This window comes from Plectropomus leopardus, chromosome 16, assembly GCF_026936395.1.
Source record: "Plectropomus leopardus strain MGB_pleo_1.0 chromosome 16, ASM2693639v1, whole genome shotgun sequence".
Taxonomy (NCBI): Eukaryota; Metazoa; Chordata; class Actinopteri; order Perciformes; family Serranidae; genus Plectropomus; species Plectropomus leopardus.
Window position 1 is genome coordinate 25,216,973 of NC_142191.1, and position 14,588 is coordinate 25,231,560.

A 14,588-nucleotide genomic window follows, 5' to 3' on the forward strand; every position below is an offset into this window, starting at 1 on the left:
TTTATAAATAAACAACTATTAGAATAAAGTGATGATTTAATGTGAGGGTGTTTACAACAGAACTATCATCCTTTTAATACATATTCTTCCAGTAAGGGGACAGAAAGTAATTGGAGACAAGCTAAGTAAAATTCAGGGTTTCCCACAGATTTGTTTATTTGTGGCAGCCCACCACGATTAAAACATCTGCCACCACACGTTGATTTTTATATTTTTGGAGATGAACTGTTCAGTAGTGGCACTGGTGGAAAATTGTTTGGTTATTCATTGCACCACACTATCAGAGAGCATCTGGGCACAGATGGAGCAGGAGAACATCAGGCACAGGGAAAGGAAAACTTAAGCGTTTATTGCGCTGAGTCTAAAAGTTTGCTTTTTGCAATATTTGCTCATCTGATCCATATATCTGATCTAATCAGCTCTGACTGGAACAATTATCCAACCTGTAACTCAAACTTCTCAAACTGCTGCTTACTAAAAAAGGAAACTAATGATGTAATTCTCCTGTACTGCATTTGTTGATTGGCAAAATGTACAAATTAAAGTTAATTAAAGCTAAATAAAGTTAAGACTTATTTTTATTTCCAGGGTAGAAGTAAAATATTAGCTCAAGTTTCACTTACTTTTTTTTTTTTTTTTACAGAGCTTTTATCCACAACCCATAGTGTTTTGAGTTTTTGAGTTTTGACCTTTATCCAGTGGGGAAAACCATGAGACCCCTGTGGGGAAAACCTAGTAAGTAGACCTTTCATGCAGAGTTTAGTTAAGGTAATGTGACTGCATAGCTCCTTGCAGGCCAGTGTCCTAAAACTGAAGGGGTCTGTGTTAAAAAAAGGGCCATAAGTCCGACTCATTCGATATGGATTTGATCTAAGATTCACTTCACTGTATCACTTCATGTCCATTTTGCTTAAGTAACAATACAATGGAAAACACGTGACTGTTCTCATACTTTTGGATTGTGCAGTTTGGATAAGTGAGTGTGTACAAACAACCAAATCTACTGTGAGCCTAAAGATTGTTTTGCAAATACATCCCCTAAGTTGTGTAACTGTGGCGCAGACCAGCATGATGCTGATGTGGTCAAACTGGATCTAAGCCATTTGTTGCTCAGCTTAGTGTCTGCTGTAACGTTTTACTGATTTAAAAAAGGTTGTTTTTAAACTGGTTAGACTGCTGTCTATGGTGTTAATGTGTCGGTGAACTGGCCAACTGATTAGCTGGATAGCTGGTTTCTGTTCTGATTTAACTGGTTTCTTATCTGTTTATTTTGTTACATTCTGTCTTAGACCTGGTTTTACTGGTTTTGTGGGTATTTATTGTGGCGTATTCACGACTGGTGTCTGTGAACTGATTTGACTGGTTGCTTATCTGTTTATTTTGTTATATATGTACTGTTGCATGCTGTATAGAGGTTTCACTGGTTTTTACTGTGGAGTACTACTGGTTTCTGAGCTGATTTGACTGGTTTCTTGACTGTTTAACATGGTTACACATTATATTCTAAAACTACTTAACTAATAGCTATCCGAGTTTTATACTTTTGTAAAGATGGTTAAACTGGGTTTGCTAGTATTCCGGCTATTTTTCTTTATTGTTGAGTTTCACTGGCTGGTTTCTGAACCGGCTTGACTGGCTGACAAACATCAGTGGTCCAGTAAAAATAAGAAAATCAAAAGAATTTCCTAAGTCTAAATAGTTACAACAGCAGGAGAGGACCGAATTTCAATGTGACCACAACCAGAAATGGAACGAAAAGTCAGCTGTAGAACACACACACCCACCCACGCACACACACACACCCACACACACACATTCCAGCGAGCTAAATTACCATCAGTTGAAGTAGCTGGGATGATTTTGGTTTGACACAGACACTGTGGTTGGTGGACCCGAGAGAAGTATGTTAAAAAGCTGTAAAAGAATATGTTACCTGCCCTAACAAGCTCTCTCACACACACACACACACACACACTGTAATATAAACATCACTTAGGGACTACAAAGGCAGCACAAGTGAGCATGGGCCAAACTACGAAAATATATCATGGAAAAAACAAATCAGCACAACACAAAATGTCGCAATGAGAAGATGTGTTCGGAGCTCTCCGGGGCAAGTCAGACTGAGGCTGTGATGATGGCTTGGTGCTTCGTGATCACACACACACACACACACACACACACACACACACATTCACAGAACTCGCTGGCTTTCAGCAGGCTGCTGTGTGCCAAGGTTATGAAATAATTTCCGTGCTCGCGCCTTTCAACACAATTCTTCTTTGCTTCTTTGCCTCCATTCAAGCCGAGACACGACTCGGGGAAAGATAAAAATAGAACCTTGCTGACCTCTTCTTTCTCTCCCCACTCTCGGTCTCTCTTTCATGGCCTCTTTACCCCACCCACCCCCACTCCCCCCATCTCCAATCTGATATTGATGCAGCTGTCTTGCTCCAGTTGGGTAACGCTCGTTCTCTAACACAGGCAGAGGGGTGGTCGGGGTCGATGACTTTCTACTCTCCCCTGTGGGAAATGTGGCTTTCATCAACACAATACATTCTCACTATAAACCAAACATACAGAAACATTAGATCAAATGAAACAAAAGGCAGAGTAGTTCAATGATTCACCAGCAGAATGCGGTGCGAGAGTTTTGTTTGGTGCCGTTTTGTTGTAAATTTGTGGTCACATTTGAGTGCAGAATAAACGCAAATGTCAAACTGTTTGAACTGGCTCAAATTACGGGTCACCACACTATTTGGATAAAGCTAAACAGCAGAATAATTCAGGGGTAAATGCACCCACGCTCGGTTTATTGACAGCGAGCAAGGATCCAGTTGCCCTTGACGACCTCCAGAGGCAGTAAGACAGGCATTTGTCTGCCCTTGATATCATCAGGAGCATAAATCCACTTTGTTTTTGCAGCCCCATGCATGGCAACAACATAAATGGAAATACATGTTCACATGCGGCCAGGACAAGGAAAAGCACGCAAAATGGACAGGTGGCAAACAGCTGGGGTAGTAACTGTAAACTGCGAGTGTTGAAAATATTAACTCATAAAAAATGGATTGTTCTGGATGGAGAACTAGTGAGCGTCTGCTGTCAATTAAGGTCTGAGCAAACTTGACAGCAATGACAACATCGGTATGAATCCACTCTCCTTTTAGCTGCTAAAGACGACTTTTGGGGAAGGAGGAAACACATGTAATTCTTTTAAAGAATGTAAATATGAGCAGATCAATTTAAAAGACATAACATCATAATTTCAACATGCACACGGAAAAAAATCGTCAACGCTGGGTTAAAAGAGAGCATAATTAGATCGTGTCCCGAAATTCTGTATTGTAATAAATGTAATCTTGCTGAATTCTGCCATGACACATACAGACAGGTGATAAATTAATGGAAAAAAACATTTATAAATGAGAAACACCACAAATGTAGGCATTTCTATGCAGGGCACAGGGAGTCGCTGAGTAATTTGATGATTATATGAGCATTTTGTGAATCATACTGTATGCCCTGGTCTTTACAGTTACCAAATTCAAACCCAGTTGAACCGAGATTTTCAAGTAAAAGAGCTTCTCACAATCATCAAACATGGAACAGCTTATTAATACTATTTGTGTTGGTTTTTTCTTTTATTTGATGACCGCATGAAGGACGCATGTACTTCAAAATGTAAGAGGAGTTTATGATGCTCTGCTCTGGTCAGGTACATTTACTCAAGTTCTGCATTTAAATGTCCAGTGTAGGATTTAGGGGCATCTGTTGGCAGCAATGGTATATAATATTAATAAATATTTTTTCATAAGTTTATGATCACCTAAAAAACCTGTATGAGGTATGATCACCTTGTTGTGTTTTCATTACCTTAGAAGGAGCTGTTTATATATGGAGCGAGTCTCTTATCACAGACTGTTGTTCTACAGTAGCCTAGAATGGACAATTCAAGCACTGGCTCTAGATATGGCCATTCAAGTTTTCGAGTCAGCTATTCTGCCTTTTCTACGCACTTGATGCATGTGCAGACGTTTCAGTTCTGCAACTCCACTGCTAGATGCCACTGAATCCTACACACTGGACTTTTAGGTGTAAGTTTGAGGTAGTCAGATTTAGATTACACTTTCAAAACATTCACTCAGTTAATTAAATATTGTATATTGTTACAAATGCCACTATTAACTCTGACATCTAAATCTAGTAATATATAGTCTGTTAAATAACACTCTAAGGTGCCATCTTGAATAATAAATACTTTAAGCAGTTTTTTTGCTGATAATACTTACTTTTAATCTGCATAAACCTTTGCAATGGAGAGTTGTCATATTTTGATATTACTATTTTTGCATAAATTTACTCATAGTGATGAACTGCCAGACAATTATCAGCTGAATCTGTAGTTCTATTCGGTTTTATGTAGCTTTTTACTGAGTTTCCAATACACTCTCATCCAAGGTCGCCAAATACAGACAAATTGTCTCATAGAAAAGCAGGCCACATGGCTGAAACACATAGTAATGCATGGTTAATATTGCAGAACTGTCAGAATTAGTTTTAGGCAACAAAACAGCTTGGTTAGGCTATAAAAAAAGGTCATGTTTTGGTCTACAAAAAGTAGTAACGTGAGTGATGTCTGTGCGTAATGACAAAAACTTTGGTCCTGCTTTTGTTTGACTTATTCATGTCCACTCCTGACCCACCTCCGGACTCTCACTCTTTATACTGCATCAGTTGCTCTCTGTGTCAAGTATTGCCCCTTTACTGTTCACTCTCATCACTCCCATTGAACCGTTTTTTATCAAAAAAGCTGTAAAAAAAAATTGACAATAAACAAACGGAGAGCTGGTGAACATGATAGAGCATTTCACAGCTAAAAAGACTGAGCTGGTGGAGATCAAAAATAGAGCTAAAAAACGGGCCTTTTCAACTTACATCGCATCCATTAGTTTCTTTGCTATTTCTTGCTTTCAATCAGATCACGATTTTGTTTTATCACTTGATTTCTTTATATTTGCTACTTTCTCCCTATTTCACTTGTTTCTAAACTGTTTTTCTTTCACTATAGCTACATGTTGCAGAACTGGTTGGAATAGTCTGCCGAAGTGTAAGATGCTTTGGTCAGACTTTCTCTCACCCGTTCAGCTCAGTAAAATGACCTTCAGTTTGCAGCAGCTAGCAATGAATTATGTGTGAGGGTCAGAGCTGTACAGACGCCTTGTTGTGCCCCATTAACCCCGATCAGGAGTGAACAGCAACACACTAGAATATGTAAAGGGAAGTTGTTTAAGACGTCAAGTAACGCCGCCGCGCTTCATGATGATCAATCTTTTTTCTTTTTTTTTCTTTTTTTAGCAGAGCAGACATTATCGTAACCCAGTAGTTAGCCAATCAGACATGGTGACCAACTTCCTTATTCTGTGGTAAAGATGAGGGAGTTTCTTATAGAGAATCCCACAGTTTGTGTCACATTTTAGTGTCTGTGCTTTGGATATTGCTGTTGAGGATCTTTTGGAGTTCAGCAGGAGCCGTCAAGCATTTCAGGTCAGGACTTTCTGAACAAAAGTCTGTTTAAGATGATGAAGTTTGAACCTTAAAAGCAAACCCAACTTTCTGTTCTCTGTTTACTGAGAAATTAAATGAAACAATTAGCCATGATTTCACACACACACACACACACACACACACACACACACACACACACACACACACAAACACACACACAAAACAAAGCAGCATGGTCATATAATTAAAAATACAACGTTATGTTCTGTATTATCCTGTGATCAACTGGGAATCTGTAAAGGGTTTTGACTTACCTTCTACTACTGCACACAGTTTCCAAGATAGAGAAAATGAATGGATAAATGAACTCTCGGCTGACCTACGAGTCATGATACAGGGTCATGATTCCCACAAAGAGAGCCTGAACTCTGACGCTCTGCCTGGTTTCCGCATCAACATGTAATAATAGTTTTACCACTAATATCACTTTAGCTTGGGGTTTGCACAACAGCAGAAAATTAAGTTTTTCAGCATGCATTTCACTTTTTCCATTAGGTAATGGATAAATCCGTAAATGCAGAAGCTATTTATTTTCGCACAGCAGGCTAAATATGAGTGTGTGTTCTTGTATTTCAATCTTTGTAAGGACTAATTTAAGTTTGAAAACCTTGAGAGGGATTTTCTGGTCCTCAGCTCTTCAAAGGATTGTTTGAAGGTTATGACTTGGTTTTAGGGTTAAGGTTAGAATTAGTTTAGGTCAGGGTTAGGGTAAAGGTTGAGGTCAGGTATGTAGTTGTGGTGGTTAAGGTTAGGTATGTCAACAAGGGTCCTCACAAGTATAGAAGAACAAATGTGAAGACTCCACAGCGGTGAGCGACTCTTTGCTTTTGTCCTTTGTTGCCTAGCTCACATAGTTTTATTTTGAAAACTGATATTCATTAAAAGTAAAGGACTTTAAAAATTACATACCGTTAGTTCTATTTCTTAAAGAAGTTTTCTTTTTGTCTTTCCCTCTTTGTTTCATCTCTGTCTCTTTCCCTCTCTCTTCTACTCAGTTTAATTCAAACATCCATCATTGGCACGACTGTCACTGCTGCGTTGCCAAAGCAATAAAATACATAACAATCTGGAAGTCGTGTGTGTGTGTGTGTGTGTGTGTGTGTGTGTGTGTGTGTGTGTGTGTGTGTGTGTGTGTTGATGTATTTCCCATCAGTTCTGGTCATCCTTACCCAACCCTTTCCCAGAATCCACCACTGACTCACTTGAAACAAATTACGAGTCAGCTGTTTGACTTAAAAACTTAAGAGGACAAGAGAAAAAAAGGTTTTTTATCATTTAAAAATGAACATAGTGTACTGTACTGTATTGTACTGTACAGTCACTGCTGGTCACACCTGTCAAGGTATTTTCAACTTGCAGAACTGGTAAGACAAGTTCCTTTACTGTTTTCTGCAAGGGCATTTGCTCAGAATTACGAAGGCAAAGAAAAGCAGATGAGGCTTCCTCATTGAAAGGAATATCGTCAACAGTTTATTAGAGCTGCCTCATGTAAGAGGTTAAAAAAAGTGGGCCCTTCAAGTTAGAGTTAGGACAAAGCTAAACTGATGTGATGACGTACAAATATGCTTGATGACACCTGTCACAGGTTGCAGCTGGCAGTGTACCCTGAACACTATGATTAGTGTTTGCCTCCTTCAGTATGTTTACAAAGGAGCCACATCTGTTGCATGTGTCGAAAATCCCAAATGATTCCCATTCAGTTACCACATGGACTGCTCCACATTTGATGATGCTGTTGATCACATGTTTTGGATTTATTTTCAGGAAGTGATGACTAGTATTTTGCGATAACATGTTGAGATGTAATTTAATGTGTGAGCCAGAATCACAAGAGATTTATTTTAATAGTTTGTGGTTATCGTGACATCTTTCTGTTGTGGGTGAGTGTGTGTCATATAGGTCCAATCCAAATTCTCCCCCTTGGCCCTACGCTGGGCTAGGGTTTGAAATCTTAATCTAAGAAAAGGGATGAAACTACGCCATCAGTAGCCAACAAGGGGTCATATGTAAGTTATTAGTCAGTTAGCCAACACTCATGAATTAAAGGTTAAAACAGGGAGCTAAAAGTAACTGTTGAAATAGCATTAGCTACGAACACCTAACACTGACGAATATGCCTGTTTACATTTTCCTCTACTACTCCGTCTGGAGGGCCACCTGGAGGGCCGGATGAACACTACCTCTTGATCCCACAAAGGAAATGAGACACCCTAGCCTACACAGCAGCACTCAAAACAGAGTGGTGGGGCCCAGGGGGAAAATTAGAATTTGGCCATAGTTTTCCATTATGTTTTAGATGAAACTCAGAGAAACCTGGTTTTCATCTCCCTGTATACATGATTCTAATATTATCCAAGGTTCAGGGTCCAAGGACAATGTTGGCACCTGTCATCCGCTAATTACAGGGTTGGCTGTTCCATCCCATGCTTGTCCTGTCAACAGGCCAATGTGTGCTTGGGCAAGACCGTGAAGCCTAAATTGCTCTCAATAGTCAGACCAGCACCTTTAGTGTGGCTTGCTGCTATGGGTGGTTGTTCTGATTGTCTTTGTCAGGGGCAACTTTTTTGTCTTTGAGTGCTGAGCATCAAGAAGTCTGTGACTTATGTTCTTAGTGAATTTAACAGTAGGGTGAGCTCTGTTTGGTTTCTGGCTGCCTTAACTATAGTGACCACCTGTTTTATTTGGCATTTAATCTTAGGTCACTTTTGCTGCCATTTCATCATGGAGATCATCATTACATTGTTTATTATTGAGAGATCTGAAACCACAGTTATGTTTGTCCCTGAGATGTTTTCTCATATGAACTCTAGACAATGTCCTGACCCCATTCTTTGCAAATTTCCTTTGAGACTGGCCATGTCAGACACATTCTCACCAACTGGAAATATGTTGGTTTATGCGAGGGGTGTTTCTGGACCGAATGTGCAGGAGGCAGGACATGACACAGATTACGCCGTGATTGTGCAGCCTGTTTGTAATTTGGTCATAAACAAAGTCTCTTGTCCTTCCTTGAATATATCTGACAAATTTGGCTTTGATCCTTACTGACAAAAGTTTCAGAATCTTGTCATTTTTCCAGATAGACATTTTTGTTGCTGTCTTTGTGTAAAAAATGCTTCTTCACCCTCACATGTTTGTTTTTGTCCGGTTTTATGCGAGCCTCATGATAGAAATGTTACGAACATGCCCACTCGCTCACTGGGAATTCTCCAGACAATAAGCTGCTCCGTTCACAATCGGACACAAACTTTGGACTGAAGCTGGCAGGGTAGGCTGTTTAATGTCAGATACAACTGATTCGGACATTTTCATTCTCACATATAGCTCCTGTGAGTAATGTCTCGATAATTTTAGGTTTGCAGTGTATCTGTGAAAGGACCTCTTGACCACCTTTTGGGTAAGGTTTGGATCAGTAGGGTATCTTTGCGTTGGCCATAACGTTGCCTAGTGATCCAGATAACCAAAGCAACATTACAACAGAAACTATGACATTATGCTTCATATTCCAGGATGAACAAAACAAAAGACTTGTTAGGTTTTTGGCAAAGGTCAACCTTACGAGCCATTCTAAGTTAGTTTTTGCTTCTTCATTGATTATTTCTCACATGAGAGTTAGAATAATGTTATTTTAGCGAGTCAACTTTTGCTCTGCAAAAAGTTAAGTCCTTGCCGTTCCCCGGTCTCTTTTTGGAATCATTTTGAAAGCTGAGAGTTTTTAAACATAACATCAATGCAGCACCTTTGGTGCTATTTTGTGTTACAATGTAAAACAAAGATTACATTGATTAACGTAATATACATCATTGTGTACATAGTATGTGTGTAAGTGTGATTGTGTTTCTCAGTGGACGCACACACACACTTTGACATTGTCGCAGAGTATGACAACTACAGGGCTTGAGAGCAGCCTCCTCCTCACCATGGAGACAATCAGCTGTTCACACTTCAGCTTCCCTGAGAGCATGAAAGGTTAGGCATCATGCTGTTAACTCACACCTTCAAAACACATACACACATGAATACACGCACGCACACACACACACACACACTTGGCAACAACACCTAAAAAAATGTATATGCAAACATACACCCACTGATACTCTACACACACAGGTGTAACACACACCTTCCCCTGCACACTGCATAAACACAAACAACCTAATGACACATCACACAATCTGAATTTACATTTCAAATATACTTTCATTAGTGTTTGTAATGAAGTATTTATAATCTGATAGCTGTAATACTGAATGGTGAATGCTGGTTTTGCGCAGATCGTTACACTCCCATGAGACTTAAATGCAGCATTCCTGTGGTGTTACATTTTCATCCTGATTGCAGGGGCTCACTGCAAACTCTTTGGGGACTCAAATACCCAGAATGCCTTGGATGTGACAGTGACAAAGGGAAGTACATTATCTGTGAGATTACATCAGATAGATTAATTTTAGGAGTGAATAAAAGCGCGAGGGAGGAAGAGTGTCATCCCTTCATGTGCTGTCAAGAGGTCATCGTCAGACTCCGCCTACACTCACTGGAACGTGTGTGTGTGTGTGTGTGTGTGTGTGTGTGTGTGTGTGTGTGTGTGTGTGTGTGTGTGTGTGTGTTTCACAGCATGTGTTTCCCATCTGGTTCCACCCAATCCCTCTACACTGAGTTCATGATGACCTGTTTCCCTCATCTGTCTTTCTCTTTCTTTCTTTCTTTCTTTCTTTCTTTCTTTCTTTCTTTCTTTCTGTCTTTCTCTCGTTATGCTTATTCCCAGTGTCTCTCCCTCTTTATCTCTGTCTCTCCTGACTCCCTGCTCTCATTTCCTCCCTCCATCCTTCCAATCCCTCCTTTTCTTTCATCAGTGTAACACAGCACCTTGACCTCATGCTCGTCTCAGTGTGAGTTTGACACCGTGATGTCATCACCCCAACTTTCCCCAGCTTAGATACCACACACATGTCGTCATCCCCATCTCTCTCGGGTGTTGCCTGCCACTCTGCACCCTGCTTGGCTAAAGATAACTATCAACATGTCATTTAATCTAATTATAAGTCTTAAAATCCAATTTGTCATCTAATAATGGGTGAATCCATGAATGGGGGTGATATCATTTCATTTGTTTCCGTGCCATGACATTCTTTGAATCATGAGTCAAGTTTCTTTTTCTTCATGTAGCAATCTGCCTGTATCTACCTACTCTTTTTAAAGACATTCACACTTGTTGCCAGAGAATTCCTGAAACAAGTGAGCAGAATTGGAAACAAGTGGAATTACCTCAGTCTGTTGGCAGAGGATTTTCACTCGCCTGAAGGTCGAAAAAACGACTCAAGACTCAACTGAACTAAACTGCTACACCAAATCATTACGTTTTGTGTTCCCAACTTCCTGATGAGAACATACATCATCCACAGCAGATTGCTGCAGTCCTCTAGCATGTACCGTGTTGATTGCTGCGATGCTTCATGCTTACACTTTAGCATGTACTTGATTAGTGACAGTAAGTGTTTAGTATTATTTCCTTAGAGTTTGAACTTTAAGCAGCCCTAGCTCCAGATGTCTGCATTGCATAAAAGAAAATTTGACTCTTCCACAACTTGGATCTTAATTACATAGTTTTTACTGTCATGAATGTTATATATACATTTTTTTTTATTATTCTTTTGCTCTCTCAGGATGCATATATGCGTGTGACCACACTTAAGCAGTATGTGATTATATTCAACACTTAAGGTTGGTTTGATTTGTAGGTCAGATTCATTAAAGTTTGTTTAGTCGTAAGTCTCACAGTAGTCAATTTTCTAGTCATCGCTTGTATGACTTGAGTCTGACTTTACTCTGAGTTTCAGGTCTACAGCTCTTGAGCTTGGCAATTAAAAACCTCATTGGGGAAGGTAATAATTTGGTTCTCATAAACATTAGGATAGACGGCCAGAACTACAATAACAAGACCTAAGTTGTAAGAAAACAAGCTGTTAAAGGCTAAATCTTTGTCTGAATACAGCTGATGGGTTCTAGTTTCTCATTTCTACCAATGTGTTATGCCTGTCCACACAGACTGTTTATCTGCTGCTCAAACATGATTGGTCGATGCTACTCAGACTACAAATGGACTACAAAAGGACCGAAATCTTGTAACATTGCCTACAGATTCTGTATTCATCTGCAAATATATGTTTGTAGGAGATTATTGTCAAGTCTGACTTGACTCGGAGGATCAAATGTACAGTTCTCGATCTTAGCATGCGATAACCTCTTTGACGGACGTTATAACTTTGGTCTCATAACCAGATGGTCAGAACTAAAAACACAAGCCCTTAGTAGTTGTGCAACAAATTTTCCTTTCAGATACTATTTTCCTTTAGTTTCCTAGCATACGACAGCAGCCTTCACCACACAAGATGAAAAATTAACAAACTATAGCCCATCATCCAGTCAACACAACATTAACATTTGCAGTTGGTGTCTGTGCATGGGCAGACAGTGAAATTTAAGTCATGGGTGCCCTGGAGATGTACAGAAAAGGAGATGCTAATGTTATAAAACTTTCTGTCCACGAGCAAATATTGATGTGACATTGGCCTTAATGGCATTTGGTGTTAATTTAGAGACATTTGTTGGCACTCCTTTGGGTCCAGCCAGTGGATGACATCCACATCTTTGCGGTGGAGGAGGAGAGAGGCGTGTTTTGACCCTTTGGGCTTTCCATATCTTTACAACTTCCGAGGTCGGAAGTTAGAGCTTACGAGGAGCACTTGAAGGCAGCATCAGTCTTCTCATGTACTCCCTCAGTGTCTGCTGTCTCCCTGAGCGCTATCATTCTTCCCATTCAGCTTCCTGCCCTATAAATATTTGAGCAGCCCCATTAGGGAGTGAGGTAATCTTAACACACACGCTCACGCACACACTCACGGAGGCTGCCATTAAGGCGTAGTAGTGCCTAATAGTCTTGTCGGAGCGTTAGGCCCCGGAGCTAACGGGCTAATTAAGAGCGAAACAGGTTTAACGAGTTTAGACTGTTCATTAAGGCAGAAACCTGATTAATTAACAGTCAAGGGGAAGAGTTCGTTAACGAGTCGCATGATTAATTAAAACTACAGATGACAGAAAGTGTAACTTTAAATGGGGAAAAAGGTGAGGAGTGATTACTACCACCGGAAGGAGGGGATGAAAGAGGAGAAAAAAGGGATGGAAAAGATGAGAATCGAGGAACTGAGGGAAATGGGAGGACAAAGAGACAACTATGGACGGACAAAGAAAAGGAGACAAAAAGACAGGTGTACAGTTATTTTTAAACATGATATTTTCCACCTCCATTCAACAAAAAAGTCCACCTTCATTTTACAAAATATCTCAAGTTAAGTCAATTAATTCACAAAAAAAATACTTAAAGATATCTAAAGCATGAGACACTAGAATGCAAAAATTACAAAAATTACAAATGCTTACTGAAATGAGTGTAGTAAGTGCTTTTTATGACAGTAGAAAAGGGAAAGTGGAAAAGTGACCAAAATGGACAAAAAAAGAAAACACAATGAGATAAAGGGAAACTAATATAAGAAGTAAGAGATAGAGTCAAGGAGGAAAAGAGAGAGATTTAACGAGATGAGGGGAGAAATAAGAGACGAGAAAGAATAAAAAGGAGAAAGCGAAGAAGAAAACATTGAAGACAATGGACAGATTGACAAAATGGGTGAGAGACATAAAGAAAGAGTCAGAGAAAAAGAGAGTGAGACAAACAGAGAGAGGTGGCGGAGGTCAAAAAGACATCAAGGCATTAAAACAAAGAGATCATGGAGAGAAAAACAAAGGCGTAATACAACAACTGCTCTCTCTCCTGCTCTCTGTCACTAACACACACACTTTGTTGAATATTGGCTCTTTGTATTCGATGGTGAAGAGGCTGAGTCCTGTGATTTGCTCCCCTCGCTGGGCATCAGAGGTCAGGGGAATTCAACCTCAGTACAAACTAGAAAAGAAAAAGGAAAGCATAAATTCTCCACAGGATAAAAAAAAAAAATCAATAACCTCCAAGGCTGTTCTTCCTACTTGTATTTAATTCAGCTTTGGAAGTTTACTCATCTAGTTGCAAATCATGTTCTTATTACCTCTGCCAAGAAGGCTATGTTTTCAGTTCAGTTTGTTTGTTTGTTAGCAGGATTACAGAAAAACTACAGGCCCGACTTTCATGGGACTTGCTTGACGAGTGTAGCAATGGGCAAATTGTGTATGGCTTTTAATATTTATTGCTTCCAACATTGGGAGATAGGGCATTTGGCCTTGATGGAGGTCTGTGCTATCCAAGTGCCGCTCTGGTTAATTTTTTGCATTACCTTATTACCGTATTGTAATCTGACATTTCTCTCAAGAACTTCTTTCGTTTGGTATAGTTTATTCATGTGTTTTTCCACATTTTGAAAAGTTATTGTTTTGTAAGGTCAAACTGAAGAGGGCTGTGTGAGGACAAGTCAAACTCCCCTTTTTAGTACTTTTTAGTGAGGGAGTCCACTTGTTTGTGTTGGTGAGGAGAAAAAAGGGACAATAAGAGGAGAAATGAGGGTGCTGACAGAGGGGATGTGAGAGGACATGAGGTGAAGATGTCCAGAGGAGACTAGAAAAGAAAGGAAGGGAAGGTGAGGTGAGGGAGGAGGGAGAGACAAAGGCAGAGGATGAGAGGAGGAGTGCCGGCTGTGGAGGAGGAGCAGGTGCTGCTGACAGCGCCTTCATCTGTTCCTATGGTTTCCTCACCCAGTGTGTGTGTGTGTGTGTGTGTGTGTGTGTGTGTGTGTGTGTGTGTGTGTGTGTGTGGGTGTGTGTGTGTGTGTGTGTGTGTGTGTGTGTGTGTGATCACAGACAGAGAGAGAGACAAAACAGTAGTAAAGCTGCAGGAGTAAATGGGAGCAGTGTTACGTGGAGCAAGTGTTTGTGTGGGTGTGTGTGAGTTCACCTGTGTGTGGACATCTGTTTGTCTTTGTGCGTGTTTGTGTGACATAAAGAGAGAGCATTAGCATTTATTGATGTGTATTTTT

The 14,588-nt window shown here is 40.0% G+C and overlaps 1 protein-coding gene across 5 annotated transcripts in view; it reads left to right on the plus strand.

Moving 5' to 3' along the window:
- hivep2a (HIVEP zinc finger 2a) overlaps positions 1-14,588 on the plus strand; it is a 119,323-nt gene that overhangs the window by 53,035 nt on the left and 51,700 nt on the right. For 2 of the 5 annotated variants that reach the window (XM_088089056.1, XM_088089058.1), the window contains one exon: positions 644-735. The exons of the other annotated variants lie outside the window; for them this stretch is intronic. The gene's annotated coding sequence lies outside the window, so the exon portion shown is untranslated. The remainder of the gene's footprint in view (positions 1-643; positions 736-14,588) is intronic. 5 annotated transcript variants of the gene reach the window in all.